Source organism: Podarcis tiliguerta, assembly GCF_965153285.1.
Source record: "Podarcis tiliguerta genome assembly, chromosome: 3".
NCBI lineage: Eukaryota > Metazoa > Chordata > Lepidosauria > Squamata > Lacertidae > Podarcis > Podarcis tiliguerta.
The window spans coordinates 5652848-5671347 of record NC_139536.1 but is presented as its reverse complement, the minus strand read 5'-3'; the positions used below and the strand labels follow the sequence as shown (position 1 = coordinate 5671347).

The following is an 18500-nucleotide window of genomic DNA, read 5'->3' as shown; positions in this document are numbered from 1 at the left end:
AACTACTAGGTTGGCAGGAGCAGGGACTGAGCAACGGGAGCTCACCCCGTCACGGGGATTCAAACCACCGACCTTCTGATCGGCAAGCCCTACCATACAATGTGTAAAACAAAATGCACGCAGTTATGGAAAGTGTGCATCAATATGCATGTATCATCATCATCATCATCATCATCATCATATTTATTTATAGCCTGCCTGCCCCCCCCTGCCCTGACAGAGATTCAAAGCAGCTTACAGCTAAAATACAAACAGCAAAAATCTTAGCTGTTGTGTACTGAAGTTCTCACCCTGGGCCAGCAGGGGGATACTGTAGATAGTTTTCACTCAGGTCCACATATGCAAATAAGCGATTGAAAGTGACGTTTGGTGATTGGATAGTTACAGAAAGTTGCTACTGTTGCGTTGTAGTAGAGCTCTATATAAGCAGGCTGGCTGAACCCTTCAGTTCAGTTCTCTTCTGGCCTGTGAATAAACAAGAGCCGTTTGAAGAATCGCTGTGTTGTCTGATATGTTCACCCACCACTTAACATTATCAGAGGAAGCTGTCCTCGAAAAGCAAGTCACCATTAATACACAGACACAAATGGGCAAGTGCTGCAGCCTCTGTTGCAAGCCTGAGTTCATTCTGAGCTTGGGCCCGACTGACCTGTATTCTGCTACTTTTGGCTGCTTGTGTATACTCCTCCTTCGTGATTTTCCCTTTCTTCCATTTCTTATATGGGTTTCTCCTGGAGTTAGATTGCCACCTATCTCAGTTTTGTCTGGCAGCAAGCTCTCCAGAGATTCAGACCAGGAAGATTCCTATCCCTATCAGAGATTAAACCTTGTGCCTCATGTACACAAATTTGATGCTCTACCAATGAGCTATGGTGCTTCCATAAATGTGGCAGACCTGGGGCACGGGAGACGAACCAAACAGCAACCTTGATTTCGGGCTGCAACAGCTCCAGAGCTCATTGATTTTGTAATTTTTGTCATTGCAGTATTTGGAGAAAGCGTTGCAAAACTCGCGAAGGGTAATGCCCACAGTTGCAAAATAACAGAGCCCAGGTCACCGGGGACAAAGAGTCAATGTGGGTTAACAACGCCCGTAATGAGCGAATGTGGAGGACATTTCTTCACAGACATGTCAAAACCTGCTTGCAAAAGTAGCCCCCGTGATCTGTTTCAAACGGGGGTGTTTTGAATCGGGATTTTCAGAACAGACCTGTTAATTCAGCGGTCAGCACCACTTCAAAATGCCAGCAGAACGGACAAGCTAGGTCACTTAGAATCACAAAATGGTCAGCTAAGAAGTGGAAAACGCAAGAACTACCAACTGTAGAAGAATGGCAGATGAAGATGATGGACTTTTCAGAGCTAGCCGACCTAACTGGGAGAGTCGCAACCGGAAGGAGGAGGAGTACCAGGAAGAATGGACGAAATTTAATGACTATTTAGTTAAATACGTTAAGTTAAACTAATTGGAAATAGCTTGCAAATACTAGATTGGCCTAGGATTTTAAATAAGTTAAGTGATGAATTGATATGTTTAATCCTGAATTGAAAAGATAGAATGATGTTAAGAGATTAAGTTAAGTTTATAAGAACTTTGATTTGGAAAACTGTTAAAAGGATATGCCTTGAAATCCAACCAAGGGAGAGCGAGGAAGCCACTTAAGAATGTTAATAAGCATAATTTTAATAAGGTTATGATTTATGTTTATTTGTTTGTTTGTTTATAATTTTGTGAAAACTATTTTAAAAATTTGGGGGGGAGGGGGGAAATAGAATCACAAAATGGTAGAGCTGCATGGGACCCCGGCAATGCAGGAATATTTATTTCCAATCCCTTCCACACAGCACCATCCAAACAGCCTGACCAGTTCAATATCTTGGCCTTTGAAACAACATACATTTTCTACCCACAAAGAATTCTCACAGGACTGAAGTGTACAAATGCCCACAACCTCCAACAACTGCAGCCTTATACAAAAACAAAACAAAACCACCCCTCTCAAGCCCACAACACCATAATTCAGCCTTTTGCCCTGCCAAACAAGATGTGTTCCAGAGACTATCCTCCGCATATAACACCCTGCTCGCAGGATTTGCACAGGCCACCAATCTGCTACTGGGCCAAGTTCAAGGTGTTGGTACTTACATATACAGCCATACCTCTGTTTACATAACCCTCTGGTTACATAAACTTTGGGATGCGCACGGCAAACCCGCTGGGCGGCTGCTCGATCCGATCGCTGGGCGGCTGCGCAAGCACCACAAGACGCACGGAGGACGGCTGTGCGAGCTGTGGAGCCGTATTAAACCAACCAGCGGGACGCAATTGGCCCCTGGGCTGGGTTTTGGACATGACTGACTTACATCATAGGAGCCTACGCAACACAAAGCACCGTTGCTGTATGTAGGTTTTATTTTATTTGTTTTTTATCTTATACAGTGGTACCTCGGGTTAAGTACTTAATTCGTTCCGGAGGTCCGTTCTTAACCTGAAACTGTTCTTAACCTGAAGCGCCACTTTAGCTAATGGGGCCTCCTGCTGCCGCTGTGCCGCGGGAACACGATTTCTGTTCTCATCCTGAAGCAAAGTTCTTAACCTGAAGCACTATTTCTGGGTTTGTGGAGTCGGTAACCTGAAGCATATGTAACCCAAGGTACCACTGTATTTTGGTAATGTACATCCAGGTGTTTTTTTCCTTTAAATTTTTTGGGGGGCCCCAAGAGAGTGGGGCCCTAAGCTATAGCTTGTTTAGCTTATACGTAAATCCGGCACTGATTCTGGGACACTTAGAGGGTCTGTGACAGTTCAGGCTTCAAGACCTGAAAAATGCAGATCCACCACTGTTTCCATGATGTGCTTCATTTTCTATTTCTCTCTCTCTCTTTTTTAAATTATTTTTTATTGAAACCTTTCAGCATAGACTACAATAAAAAACAGATTAATCCAAAAAGGAAAAAAGAAAATAACATGAAATATTATCATCATTTGGATTAAGAGATCTAAATCCCGGGTCACAAACGGGAAACATTACAAGAGGAACAACCGATTCTGTTTCCTCTGGAAATCTTTTTTTTTTTTTTAATATAATTTTTATTCAGTTTACAAATAAAACAAATTAATACAATTCATACAGTTTTTTAAAATCATTCTCTCATTTTTTGACTTCCCTCAACTTGGCTGATACTCCTTCCCTTCTCAATTTTCCACACATTTCTTAGTTTTCATCTACTTTGTAAATTAAGTCTAATTTCCCTCCGAATTTTATCTTTCATTTTTACAAAGCTTCATTAAACGTTACAAGCGTTATTTGTTTATCACTTAAATTATGCATATATTCTGAAAAAATTTCCCATTCTTCAGTAAATCTCTGATCTCGTCGATTTCTAATTCTTCCTGTCATTCTATCCAGTTCCGCAAGTCCATCATCTTCATTCTCCATTCTTCCAGTGTTGGTAGTTCTTCTTGCTTCCATTTCTGGGCTATCAATATTCTCGCTGCTGTTACTGCGTACAAAAATAGTTTCTTATCTTTCTTGTTTATCTCATTCCCTACGATACCTAGCACTTGGAGGGTCTGTGACAGTTCAGGCTTCAAGCCCTGAAAAATGCAGATCCACCACTGTTTCCATGATGTGCTTCATTTTCTATTTCTCTTGGGTATTAAAAGGCACAATCGGCGGCTCAGCTCCGTGCTTTTCCCTGGCCTTGCATCCTCCAGGTCTGGCTGCAAGCCCAAACTTCTTCTTATCTCCAATTCCGGTTAGGCCAGTGTGGTTTTGGGTGGGCCAGCGGCCCTGCCTTGCTCAGGACTTCGTGGAGGCATTCTTTCTAAAGAAGCAGGAAGAAACCCAGACGCGTATATCCAAGCCGGCAAGGAGAAGAGGCATGACTGTTGCATGACCTGCCCTTGGGCTGCCTGCGAAGACACAGAGCATGGCCTGTCAAGCGGAGACTCGGGGGGGGGGGTTATTTACTAGCTTGACCTGCCATGCAGCTGTGCCCCTGACCCCTTCACCGTCTGTCGGGAACTGGTGTAATCTGAGTCCCAGAAACCCAGCCCTGCCAGGGAAATCCAGCCCAGGCAGGGGTGTGAGCTGCATCAGCTGAGCTATTGGTGCAAACAGCCTGGATTCTTCTTCCTGAACTGGGAAGGAGAGTAGGAGGAGAGGGAAGTTATGCGCTGGAAGGATACAAAGGCTGGAGAGATGGGAAGAAGAAGAGGAGTTTGGATTTGATATCCCGCTTTTTCACTACTCGAAGGAGTCTCAAAGCGGCTAACATTCTCCTTTCCCTTCCTCCCCCACAACAAACACTCTGTGAGGTGAGTGGGGCTGAGAGACTTCAAAGAAGTGTGACTAGTCCAAGGTCACCCAGCAGCTGCATGTGGAGAAGCGAAGATGCGAACCCGGTTCCCCAGATTACGAATCTACCACTCTTAACCACTACAACACACTGGCTCTTATACCTGAAGAAAAGCAAAGAAGTCTTTTAGGGGTAGAGGCATCAGTACTTTGGAAGATTGCTCCATACCCTAAGTAATTTCTCCGAGGAAGATTGTTGTTGTTGTTTAGTCATTTAGTCGTGTCCGACTCTTCATGACCCCATGGACCAGAGCATGCCAGGCACTCCTGTCTTCCACTGCCTCCCGCAGTTGGGTCAAACTCTGAGAACACTGTCCCACCATCTCGTCCTCTGTCATCCCCTTCTCCTTGTGCCCTCCATCTTTCCCAGCATCAGGGTCTTTTCCAGGGAGTCTTCTCTTCTCATGAGGTGGCCAAAGTATTGGAGCCTCAGCTTCACGATCTGTCCTTCCAGTGAGCACTCAGGGCTGATTTCCTTCAGAATGCAGAGGTTTGATCTTCTTGCAGTCCATGGGACTCTCAAGAGTCTCCTCCAGCACCAGAATTCAGGAGCATCAATTCTTCGGCAATCAGCCTTCTTTATGGTCCAGCTCTCACTTCCATACATCACTACTGGGAAAACCATAGCTTTAACTATACGGACCTTTGTCGGCAAGGTGATGTCTCTGCTTTTTAAGATGCTGTCTAGGTTTGTCATTGCTTTTCTCCCAAGAAACAGGCGTCTATTAATTTCGTGGCTGCTGTCACCCTCTGCAGTGATCATGGAGCCCAAGAAAGTAAAACCTCTCACTGCCTCCATTTCTTCCCCTTCTATTTGCCAGGAGGTGATGGGACCAGTGGCCATGATCTAAGTGTGTGTTTTTTTATGAAGATAGGGACACACTATTCAAGTAATAATAATAATAATAATAATAATAATAATAATAAATCACCCATCTGACTCGCTTGCCCCAGCCACTCTAATTGGCTTTTGACATTATATAAAAACATAATAAAACATTAAACGTTAAAAACCTTCCCTGTACAGGCCCGCCTTCAGATGTCTTCCAAAGGTTGTATCGTTACTTATCTCCTTGGCTCGGGAATCGCATAACTTTATACCCTCCAAAATTTCTCCCATGAAAATAGGGGTGTCCTAAGGAAAAGCGGGACATTCTGGGATCAAATCAGAAACAGGAACAGCTTCTGTAAATCCGGGACTGTCCCTGGAAAATAGGGGCACTGGGAGGGTCTGCTGTTCCCAGTAAAACCAGACAGGGACCTGCAATGCTGATATTTTGTGGCTTGGTAAAGACCTTTAAGAACATGCTGGGCCTTTTTTATGTTTTGCCAAGTTTTGTACAGAGTTACCGTATTTTTCGTCCCATAGGACGCTCCGTCCCATAGGACGCACCTACTTTTTTGGGGGGGAAATAAAGGAAAAAAATTTTTCCTTTATTTCCCCCCTCAAAACCAGGTTGGGGAACAGTGGGATGGCGGCGCTGCACCTCCCCGCTGTCCCCCGAGCTTGTGGGGCTGGCCGATGTCTGCCCGGCGCGAGGGCACTCTGCTTCAGGGCGCCCCATGCGCCGGGCGGCAGGCTGCCGCCCGCAAGCCTTGCGCGCGGGGGGGGGAGTTCTCCCCCGGTGCGCAAGGCTTGCTGACACTTGCGCAAAGCACGGGGCGTCCTCCGAAGGGCGCCCCGTGTTCCGTGCTGCAGGCTGCCGCCTGCAAGCCTTGCGCGCCGGGGGGGAGTTCTCCCCCGGTGCGCAAGGCTTGCTGACACTTGCGCGAAGCACGGGGCGTCCTCCGAAGGGCGCCCCATGTTCCGCACTGCAGGCTGCCGCCCGCAAGCCTTGCGCGCCGGGGGGGAGTTCTCCCCCGGTGCGCGAGGCTTGCTGACACTTGCGCGAAGCACGGGGCGTCCTCCGAAGGGCGCCCCGTGCTCCGCGCTGCAGGCTGCCGCCCGCAAGCCTTGCGCGCCCAGGGGAACTCCCCCCAGGTGCGCAAGGCTTGCGGATAGCTCCCTGGAGCCTGGAGAGCAAGAGGTGTCGATGCGCACCGACGCCTCTCACTCTCCAGGCTTCCGCGAAAGCCTGCATTCGCCCCATAGGACGCACACACATTTCCCCTTCATTTTTGGAGGGGAAAAAGTGCGTCCTATAGGGCGAAAAATACGGTAATTTGATTCAGGGCTGGATATTTGTTCTGTATTTTATGGTTTTTGCTTCCTGGAGGTTAATAAACCACCTCTGTTGGCAAATACACCAATTGGTGCTCCAATCTTTTCTGCAAATATACTCTGCTCCCTCTAGGTCATGTATGAGATAGGAGCTTGTACCCAGGTCGCAGATAGTTCACGAGGGTCACAGACAGTTCACGAGGGGAATATTTTATATTGAACTTATGCCAGCTGTTCTAAGGCCATGATCCTTAGAAATAAACCATGCATAAAGTTCAGACTGGCACCCATCATGCATTTTCATAGAATTATAGAATTGCAGAGTTGGAAAGGATGCTGGACCATTTTTCAAAGCAGCAGCGTATGCTAACCAGGAAGAATATTTAGAAAGCCGTGCATGGCAAAATGCTCTTGGACCTGTGCTACCATGCCTGAAGTCTTAGCTTTCTTTAAGGACCCAACATAGTGTAAGGTAAAGGTACCCCTGCCCATACGGGCCAGTCTTGACAGATTCTAGGGTTGTGCGCCCATCTCACTTAAGAGGCCGGGGGCCAGCGCTGTCCAGAGACACTTCTGGGTCACGTGGCCAGCGTGACGAAGCTGCTCTGGCGAGCCGGCACCAGCGCAGCACACGGAAACGCGGTTTACCTTCCCGCTATAAAGTGGTACCTATTTATCTACTTGCACTTAGGGGTGCTTTCGAACTGCTAGGTGGGCAGGAGCTGGGACCGAAAGACGGGAGCTCACCCCGCCGCGGGGATTTGAACCACTGACCATGCGATCGGCAAGCCCTAGGCACTGAGGTTTGACCCACAGCGCCACCCGCGTCCCAACATAGTGTAGGGAGCTCAAATTTCAACACTGGTAGAAGTTTTGCTTTCAATATGAAAGTTCCTGTATCCAGGTTTTTTTCTTCCTGTTTCTCAAGTTGTACATTACGGGTACTTGGATATTTCCTGTCTCTTTTGAGGCAATCAAATACCAGCATGATGTTTGATGAAGCAACTGCAGATCCTAATAGCTAAACAAACAGGATAGATCTGATTCTTTGCTTTCTGTTTCAACCTTCAACTAGAAAAAACTAATTGCACAAGGTTCCTGTTTCCAAGAAATAGATGCTTTCTGGGAAAGTTGTCTGCACTGTGGATTCCTGGGTTCCTTTTGGTTTCTGTTCTTTGCAAACTCCCCCACCTGCCCACCAAAAAGTAGGCCCAGATCCAGCATCAGCCCCCAGCTCCTCACCTGTTCACAAAAGTTCACCACAAGTCCTATGTTTATATTAGCATGGCATTTACCGTAATTTTCGCTCCAAAACATGCACTTTTTTGCTCGTAGAAAGTAAGGGGAAATGCCTGTGCGTGTTATGGAGCGAACTGCAGACTGTCTCGCCAGAGTGGTGCATGCTCTGGTTATCTCCCGCTTGGACTACTGCAATGCGCTCTACGTGGGGCTACCTTTGAAGGTGACCCGGAAACTACAACTAATCCAGAATGCGGCAGCTAGACTGGTGACTGGGAGCGGCCGCCGAGACCATATAACACCGGTTTTGAAAGACCTACATTGGCTCCCAGTACATTTCCGAGCACAATTCCAAGTGTTGGTGCTGACCTTTAAAGCCCTAAATGGCCTCGGTCCAGTATATCTGAAGGAGCGTCTCCACCTCCATTGTTCTGCCCGGACACTGAGGTCCAGCTCCGAGGGCCTACTGGCGGTTCCCTCACTGTGAGAGGCCAAGTTACAGGGAACCAGGCAGAGGGCCTTCTCGGTAGTGGCACCCGCCCTCCCATCAGATGTCAAAGCAATAAACAACTACCTGACATTCAGAAGACATCTGAAGGCAGCCCTGTTCAGGGCAGTTTTTAATATGTGACATTTTAGTGTATTTTTCATCTTTGTTGGAAGCCGCCCAGAGTGGCTGGGGAAACCCACCCAGATGGGCAGGGTACAAATAATAAATTATTATTATTATTATTATTATTATTATTATTATTATGGAGCAAATGCACTGGGCCGGAGCCATGGCTGCCGTCAGTCAAGCAAAGCGGGAGCCGCTTACACGCTCTACAAGGCTCTCGCTTTGCTTGCTTTAAAGCGACCTGGAGCCGGGGAGGAGGGAGGGAAGGAGAGCCATGGCAGCAAAGCGGGCAGCAGCTGCTTACACGGGAGGAGGACAGATGCTAGCAAAGGTCCAAGGGCTCTCTAAACGGAGCAATGAGGCTGCAGAGGGACGGCAGGAGGAGGGCTTGGATCGGGAAAGATAAAATTTAAGCAACCAGCAGCAAAATAAAACCAACCTCGAGCTCTGAGCCGCGAGTGCAGTGAAAACCAGGAAGTAAAAAAAAAGGCTGGGGAGGGCAAGGGATGAGGGAGAGGGGAAAACTTCCCAAATCCCCAGTGTCTCAGCTGGGACGGACCAGCTTGTTTTCAGGCAGGATAGATTTGAGCATTGTCTGGGTCCTAGTGCCCCTACTGCTTTTTTGTGCTCCATTCTATTGCTGCTGGTGGCTGCTTATCACTCAAACTGAACCTGATACCAGTAGCCACGTGTACAAACAAAATAGAAGGCTGCAAGGAGGTGCACTTTTACACAGCTAATGGCGAATCCCCTGCAATCCAAGTCCTCCTCAGTTGCTCAAATCTATTCTGCCTCAAAACAAGGAACGGAAGGAAAAGGCTGCAAACTGTTAAATGGAAAAAAAACCCAGGCACAGGGCATATACCTTAAGTATACCTTTAAAGGTATACTTATACCTCGGTCCAGTATATCTGAGGGAGCGTCTCCACCTCCATCGTTCTGCCCGGACACTGAGGTCCAGCTCCGAGGGCCTTCTGGCGGTTCCCTCACTGCGAGAGGCCAAGTTACAGGGAACCAGGCAGAGGGCCTTCTCGGTAGTGGCACCCCCCTTTGGAATGCCCTCCCATCAGATGTCAAAGCGATAAAAAACAACCTGACATTCAGAAGACATCTGAAGGCAGCCCTGTTTAGGGAAGTTTTTAATATGTGACATTTTAGTGTATTTTTCATCTTTGTTGGAAGCCGCCCACAGTGGCTGGGGAAACCCAGCCAGATGGGCGGGGTACAAATAAATTATTATTATTATTATTATTATTATTATTATTATTATTAAGTAACAGTGCTCTTTCCCTCACTCCTCCCCACTCAGCTCGCTGAAAAGCTCCTTCTCCACCCACCCCATGCGTGCTCCGTGTCCCTTGAGTGCTTTTCCTTCCCTCCCCACTTAAAACGTGGTTACAAAGCACGGATCCACATGGATCCTCAGGATTTTTGCACTGGGTCACCCCAAATTCACCATCAGATCACATAGCATGTCCATGGCTACAGCCTGCACCAAAAAACACACACGCACCCACTGTTTCATGGGGCCGCAATGGCGCAAAAAAAAAAAAATGGTTACAAAGCATGGATCCACATGGATCCTCAGGATTTTTGCATTGGGCCACCCCAAACTCACCATCAGATCACATGTCTGTGGCCACAGCATGAACCATAAAAATCATACATCTACTGTTTCATTTAGAATATTTTTTTCTTGTTTTCCTCCTCTAAAAACTATGTGCGTGTTATGGTCAGATGCGTGTTATAGAGCGAAAAATACGGTATATGGTTTGTGACATTTCAATGGTTTGCAGCAGTATGGTTTGTAACATCTGCAGAAACATTAAATTGGTAGCAGCATCACTCATCTCAGTCAATAAAGCATGAGACTCAATCCCAGGGTTGTGGGTTCGATTCCCATGTTGGGTGAAAGATTCCTGTATTGCAGGGGGTTGGACTAGATGGCCCCAGTGGTCTCTTCCAACTCTACAAATCTGTGATTCTGTTATCTGCGCTGGCCCAGAAAGTCTCTCTTGCAGAAAGGTGCAGAGAATCTGATTCTGGCAGCTGCTCTCAAAAGGAGTGGCCTCAGAGATCATTCTAAACCAGTCCCACAGAGTTCTGTCCTGGGCCCTGTCCTGGTTGTTCAAAGTCTTTATAAATAACTTGGATGAAGGAATTGAGGTGATGCTCATCAAATCTGCAGATGACAACAAACTGGGAGGGATCGCTAATGAAGGCAGAATCTATATACAATATGACCTCAACAGACTGGAGAACTGGGTGCAAGCTAACAAAATGAATTTCAATAGGGACAAATGTAGGAAGAACTAGCTGCACAAATATAGGATGGGGGGCACCTGGCTTACTAGCAGTACACGTAAAAAGGATCTAGGGGTCTTGGTGGACCACAAGCTTAACATGAGTCAACAGTGTGATGCAGCAGCAAAAAAAAGCTAATGCTATTCTAGGCTGCATCCACCGGAAGTCTAGTGTCCAGATCAAGGGAAGTAATAGTACCACTCTATTCTGCCTTAGTCAGACCACACTTGGAACACTGTGTCCAATTCTTGGCACCACAATTTAAGAAGGATATTGACAAGCTGGAACATGCGCAGAGGAAGGCAACCAAGATGATCAAGGGTCTGGAAACTAAGCCTTATGAGGAGTGCTTGAAGGAGCTGGGTATGTTTAGCCTGGAGAAGAGGAGACTGAGAGCTGATAGGATAGCCATCTTCAAATATCTCAAGGGCTTCCACATGGAGGTGAGAGCATGCTTGTTTTCTCCTGCTCTGGAGGGTAGGACTCGAACCAATGGCTTCAAGTTACAAGGAGGTTTATAAACAGAGGCTAGATGGCCATCTGTCATCGATGCTCTAGCTGAGATCCCTGCATTGCAGGGGGTTGGACTAGATGACCCGTGGGGTCCCAACCAACTGTAAGATTCTATTATTTAAAAAAAATAGTTGGGCCATTGCCCTGATCCAGCAAGCGATTCTCATGTTCTGTGAAATGGGCATATTGTGTAGTTCATGCCAGGGAAGAGAGGAATGTGTTTGGGTGGTATGGCAGGGGTCAGTATTTTTCTAAGACCACAGATTGGTTTGGGGTTTTTTTGTTTCCCTGAGTTCACCCCCCCAAAAAAAAAACCCCGGGGGGGGGGGAAATCCAGTTCAATTCAACAAGAGTTCACTCATCTCTTCTTCTTAGATCACTTCTAGATACAGTGGTGCCTCGCAAGACAAAATTAATGCGTTCCACGAGTCTCTTCGTCTAGCGGTTTTTTCGTCTTGCGAAGCAACCCTATTAGCGCCTTAGCGGATTAGCGCTATTAGCGGTTTAGCGGCTATTAGCGGCTATTAGCGGTTATTAAAGGCTTAAGGGATTAGCGGATTAGCTGCTAAAAGGCTATTAGCGGTTTAGCGGTTTAGAAAAAGAGGGTGGGGAGCGGAAAAAAATCTCAAGACTCGCAAGACATTTTCATCTTGCGAAGCAAGCCCATAGGGAAATTCGTCCTGCGAAGCGCATCAAAAAACGGAAAACCCTTTCGTCTAGCGGGTTTTCCGTCTTGCGAGGCATTCGTCTTGCGGGGCATCACTGTATCCTGTTTATTGAGCACATGGCCAGATACTGTTGCAGAGATGTTAGATGACCACAGCTATGGACTGGAAGTTCATCCTGGTGTTTTGGAGATGTTAGATGATGTTGCACCAAGCAATGGGTATCCCCCCCCCCCGGGGGGGGTGCCAACTTGAATAAAATATTGGGAGTGTCCAGGTAAGCCCCACCTCACATAATTGATCACATGACAAAGCACACACACACCATTTGAATGACAATACCCATTAATTTTTTGGGGGGTGGGGAGTTTGCTCCTATGTTCCCACCCTTTCCAGTGCATTTTACTGCAAAAAGTCTTTGGAGGCAGCCATGAACATATGAGAGAGACTCTGGACCTGTCTAAAATGTGCTCCCCTTACTGCGGGGTAAGCGAAAAGAAGAAGCCCATTTGGGATCTCAGGAGCAAGTACATTACATACTGCATTAAATCCCACCTGGGGAAAAAAGCAGAAAGCACACCTACACCTGTCTCAAGATATCAGCACCAGGGTTGGGATTCTGCAATACAGAAAGGAAAGGCAGTACAACAAAAACACTCCCTTTTAATAGCAATCTGCCACAACGAATTTAAATTGCAAGAAAACAGCCGCCTGCACTTGCTAAGGCACCGCCGAGAGCCCTTCATTCCCTGCTCTGATAAAAGAAAGGCAGCGTTCAGTGTCCACTCAACTGTCTCGGTTGCCTTTTGCCTCTCTGTCTTCAACAGCTCCTTCCTCAGGTCTGGCACCTTGAAGATTCTAGGGGAGAAAAATCCAAAACCAAGAATCTTTTATGGCAAATACTGCGACATGGGTAGCACTGTGGGTTAAACCACAGAGCCTAGGGCTTGCCGATCAGAAGCTTGGTGGTTCGATTCCCCGCGACGGGGTGAGCTCCCGTTGCTCAGTCCCTGCTCCTGCCAACCTAGCAGTTCGAAAGCACGTCAAAGTGCAAGTAGATAAATAGGTACCGCTCCAGCGGGAAGGTAAACGGCGTTTCGGTGCGCTGCTCTGGTTTGCCAGAAGCGGCTTAGTCATGCTGGCCACATGACCCGGAAGCTGTACGCCGGCTCCCTCGGCCAATAAAGCGAGATGAGCGCTGCAACCCCAGAGTTGATCACGACTGGACCTAATGGTCAGCGGTCCCTTTACCCTTAACCTTTACTGGGTATGTTTAGGCTGGAAAAGAGGAGACTGAGAGGAGATGTGATAGCCATCTTCAAAAATCTCAAGGGCTGTCAAATGGAAGAGGGAACAAGCTTGTTTTCTCCTGCTTCTGAGGATAGGACTCAATGGCTTCAAGTTACAAGGAAGGAGATTCCGACTAAACACACGGAAAAACTTTCTGAGGGTAAGAGCTGTTTAGCAGTGGAATGGGCTTCCTCGGGAGGTGGTGGACTCTCCTTCCTTGGAAGTTTTCAAGCAGAGTTTGGATGGCCATCTATCATGGATGCTTTAGCTGAGATTCCTGCATTGCAGGGGGCTGGACTAGATGATTCTAAGATTTGTCCAGGTGGAGGCGGGCAAGAGGTTGCAGCTATTCAGCTATTAAGTCATCTTTCTGCATTTCAAAATATATTTTTTTTAAAAAAATCCCCAGTAAGGGCAAGACACTTGCCTGGAAAGTTGGTGGAGCATTTTCCATTTCAACCTTCAAATGGGTGAATTCAAGCAACTAGATTTGGAGGAGGCAGCAGTGGGGAGAGAGGGACAATTAGCCACATGAGTAAGTCACCATCAATGCTAGATTCATAAGAAATACATTATTCAGCAGTCAAAATTGCCAAAAAATAACCACAAAACACCCAACCCTTAAAAGATGGACTCTGCATGATTCAGCATTCTATATCTGTAATGCTTTTTAGAAGCAAATTGTAGCCTAAACAGGAGATGAGGGAGAGCTGGAAACCTGAGAGTGGGTTTTGCTCTATAAGACTCACTTTTTCCCTCCTAAAAAGTAAGGGGAAATTTGTGTGCATCTTATGGAGCGAATGCAGGCTGCGCAGCTATCCCAGAAGCCAGAACAGCAAGAGGGATTGCTGCTTTCACTGCACAGCCATCCCTCTTGCTGTTCTGGCTTCTGAGATTCAGAATATATTTTTTCTTGTTTTCCTCCTCCAAAAACTAGGTGCGTCTTGTGGTCTGGTGCATCTTATAGAGAGAAAAATACAGTATTTTTTTCCCCAGCACAGTTTACCATTTTGAAAGCTGCAGTCATTTATCTCACATGAGTAAAGTGTAAGATTCCTCCCCTATTTCACCCCCCCCCCCGAAAAGTGGCTGCCAGGAAACAGAATACTGATTTAGAAAGGAGAAGAAACTTAGTTTTCATGTGTGAGTGGGGTGGGTGGGTGTTTTGGATCAGGTTAGCCATATTGATTTGTATGCTGTTGGTGGATTTTTATCATTGTCTTGTTGGGCTGTGTATGTGATAAAGGGGAGCCATACCGGGGTGAAGGCATCTTCTTCCATTTGTCCCTGTGTCAGTTTCAGTTTATTGGTTAGGTTTTTTTCCCCCTAATAAGGCTGTTTCCCATACTATTTGGTACCACTGGCCCATGCTTACTCTTGACAGGTCTCTCCAGTGTCTGGCTATGGTGTTTCTGGCTGCTGAAAGTAAGTGGATTGTGAGCTCTTTGTGATGAGAGTGGGCATTATTATTTTGGAAGATTTTTAAAAAAAAAGTTATTTAACATAATTGTTACAAAATATAAGCAAAATATTGCAAATACATATATATTTTAAATAAGCACATATATATGAAAAGGGAACAAATGAGAAAAGAAGAAAAAAATAAGAAAAAAATAACGAGAAAAGAAGAAAAGTTGGAAGAATTTCTTCCAAGTTTATTCTACAAATATCTCAATATGAAAATAATAAAATTTCATTGATTGACTTCCATCGCTTACACTGCACTTCCTATATACATTTTAAGCAAGATTGTATCTGTTATTCTGTATTTTTCCCCTACAATCTCATACAAATATTCTAATCAATGTTTTCTAAATCTTTCATAAATCTATTCTATACACAACCAATACCTTACATTTAATCCTTGTCTACATAAATAGCCATTTAAACATTTCCATTGTTTCTGGATTATATTTTTCGGTTTTTGTATGATCAAATCAGTCAACTTTGCTAATTCCAAGTATTCGCATAATTTATTCAACCATTCTTCTTTGGTTGGAACATAATTTCCTTTCCATTTATTGGCTATCAGCATTCTCGCTGCTGTTGTCACATACAAGAAAATATTAATTTTGTCATCTTGGAAGAGGTTTAGTAGGGCCAGTTCTGGGGTGAAAGGAGAAGAAACAGAGAAGGTTGCCTTGAGTGTCTAAGGTTGGTGAGATCGCAAGGAGCCCCTAAGGCCTGGCAAATGAAGCTAAGATCCTGCCCCCCCCCCATCTCCCTCCAATTTGGGCATTCCCTCCCACCTGTTCTTATCACAACCTGCAGTGCATTAACAATTCAAACAATTCCCTGCAGCCCAGGTCAGACACCAAGAGATTTCTCTACTCACCGCACTTTCCATTTTTTCAAATAGCTGACTGGAGAAGGGAAGAACAGAACGAAAAAGAGACGTTAGGACCGTCATACACAAAGATTTTAAATGCCATTTTTTAATTTATAAACACCATCCCCAACTCCTCGAAAGATTCCATCAACGGGGTCTCCAAAAAAAGTACACATGACTTGGGAAGACAGGAGAACTAATGCCAGTGTACTGGAAGAAGCAAATATCACCAGTGTCAAAGCAATGATCCTTCAGCATCAACTTTGTTGAACTGGATGCCTGATTATCGTCTTCCAAAGCAACTACTCTATTCCGAACTTAAAAATGGAAAGCGTAATGCTGGTGGTCAGCAAAAGAGGTTTAAAGACTCTCTCAGGGCAAATTTTTAAAAATGTAGTATAAACACCGGAAATTGGAAAACACTAGCCTACGAGCGCTCCAGCTGGAGAACAGCCTTTACCAAAGGTGTCCTGGTCTTTGAAGACACTCGAACTCAGGACGCAAGGGAGAATCATGCTAAGAGGAAGGCAGGCTTGGCAAACCCTCACCATGATCAACTCCCGCCCGGAAATCAATGTCCCCACTGTGGAAGGATGTGTGGGTCCAGAATTGGCCTCCACAGTCACTGATGGACTCACTATTAAGACCGTATTCATGGAAGACAATCTTACTTGACTATGAGGGATCGCCAAAGAAGACACAAAGATTTGGATGAAACAACATTTCCATGCCCTCTAATCCCAAATGAGTTCAATTTAGACTTACTCTGAAAGTAGTGTGTAAGGTATTGCAGTCTAAGTGAGTTTCCTTGTGCAGTTGGTGGTTGGGAAATCCATAAACAATTTCATTTGAGTAACAGATATTTCAGAGAAATGAAAAGGGGTTTTATTTTTGTGTAGGAAAAGCAGGATACGATAGATAAAACTAAATAACCCCACAGAGGGGGAGCTGAGAGAAGTCAAAAGGAGCGGGGATAATAATTGTAAATAACATGATGAATGAGATTTGTATCATTAATTATTATGAAATTCAATAAATATTCAAAATAAATAAATAAGGCCCAGTTGTGAATCCCCATGCAGGCCACTCGTTTCTGCATGTGATGGACCAGAGTCTAACTGCATTCCTCAAAACATTAGAAAGGCTCCCTGTGCTCTTCCCCCCCCCCACAGGAATTCATGTTAAGGAGAATGGCACAGGATTATTCCTGTATTTTGAGAATGGCTCGGGTGTACGTCTCTGAGTTCTTTTGATTCAGCTGGCCTTTAAAGCTAGAGTTAAACTGGTAGAGTTAAGGGTGATTGTACCCACATATCCTGCACATAATAATAATAATAATAATAATAATAATAATAATAATAATAATAATAATTTATTTATACCCCACCCTCCCCAGTCAAGGCCAGGCTCAGGGCGGCTAACAAGCAATAATAAAAACAAATTGAATGAATGCAACTTAAAAACAAGATTAAAATACAACATTAAAATACTGAAACATTAACATGTTAAAATGCAGCCTCATCACAGGAGAAGGAAAAAGAAAGAGGGGGAGGGAATCAAATTGGCTCCAAGCCAAAGGCCAGGCGGAACAACTCTGTCTTACAGGCCCTGTGGAAAGAAATCAGATCCTGCAGGGCCCTGGTCTCATGAGGCAGAGCATTCCGCCAGGCCGGGGCCAGTGTTGAAAAAGACCTGGCTCTGGTTGAAGCTAATCTAACTTCTTTAGGGCCCAGGACCACTAGGGTGTTGCTATTTATGGACCTTAAGGTCCTCCGTGAGGCATACAATTGGTTGGCACTGAGAGCCCCCAATCGCCCCATAACACAAAATTAAATTTTGTGACTTACCGGGAACTAGCCAATAGGGACTGTCCCTAGCAGAAGGAAGCAGCAAGAGAGAAGCTGCCAAAATAGATGGGTTATAAATAAATCCATCAGAGTATCAACAGGGGAATTTGGAGCATCTGTGCGATAGGCACACCTGCAAACAGTATTATGCGCGCCCAATTCCACTGCTCAAAGGTCTAGAACGCACATTTATATTGTATCCCCTGCTCAATAACACGTGCATCAGAAAGGGTGCACACTCACCAGTCCCAGTCTCTCTGCAGCTGGTAAATGCTCTCCTGAAGAAGGTTGTCTGCCATTGTCTAAACATAGAAAAGATCACACAATACTGGCTATGTTCCTTGCAAACTCCTTTGGTCCCAAGGTGCACATTAACCTAATGATTTTGTTCAAACCTGCTTTTGGAGTTACCCTCATTGGGTGGATGAGGAATGTGTGCCTCCAGTTTGAAGGCGGCAAAAAGTGACTTGGGACATAGGCACAGTGTACCTATAAGGGACAGGGGGAAATTCAGTTCAGTTCATATTTTAAGCACCATATTTTAAAGATCTCGTTTTAACAAGGACTTCCCTAGATCTGGCCTTCCCAAAACTATCGGTTTCTGCATTATCTCCTCAGAAGTTGCGGCCCATTCTGGCAGAAAATAAAAACATTCCTGTTTTTAAAAAAATAATAACCAAAAGTTACTTAACCAAACTCCCTTGGATTCTGCCTGAAATTTGGCAGTCTTGATCCACTCTTTGCCTGCAAATTTCACCCACTTATGTAAGAAGAGGGGGAAAGATATAGCCATTTTTAGATTCCCCATTGTAGTCAATGTGATCAAAACAGAGTTTTGGGTTGAACAGATTCAGATCTGAATAATGAACTGGAGTTACACACAGCAAATCCAAAACAGACTGGGCTGCTTCCAGATGCTACAGATACAGATGAAAGGTGAATCTTGCGGTTTTTCTCCACACCCCTGGTCCTTAATGAAGACAGTGTCACTAAATAGCCACATCTGTGGCATGTTTTCAGCTATTAGAAAACACCAGTCCTGCATAAGAAGAACTTACCAGAAACCACCTGGCTTTCGTCGTTCCCAAACTCTGGATACAGAAATGTTCTCAGACTCCAGTTCTTCTGAACTGATGATGCAACTACAGGACTGGAATTCTGAGCAAACCAATGTC

General features: G+C 45.4%; 1 long non-coding RNA gene across 1 annotated transcript; it reads right to left on the bottom strand.

Moving 5' to 3' along the window:
• Positions 1–12502: 12502 nt before the first annotated feature.
• On the bottom strand, positions 12503–18500 carry LOC310673984. The gene is made up of 5 exons (XR_014509279.1): positions 18384–18500; positions 17569–17627; positions 15485–15512; positions 13577–13633; positions 12503–12717 (listed from the first exon to the last, which is right to left on the bottom strand). It is a non-coding gene; the product is annotated as an uncharacterized lncRNA (long non-coding RNA).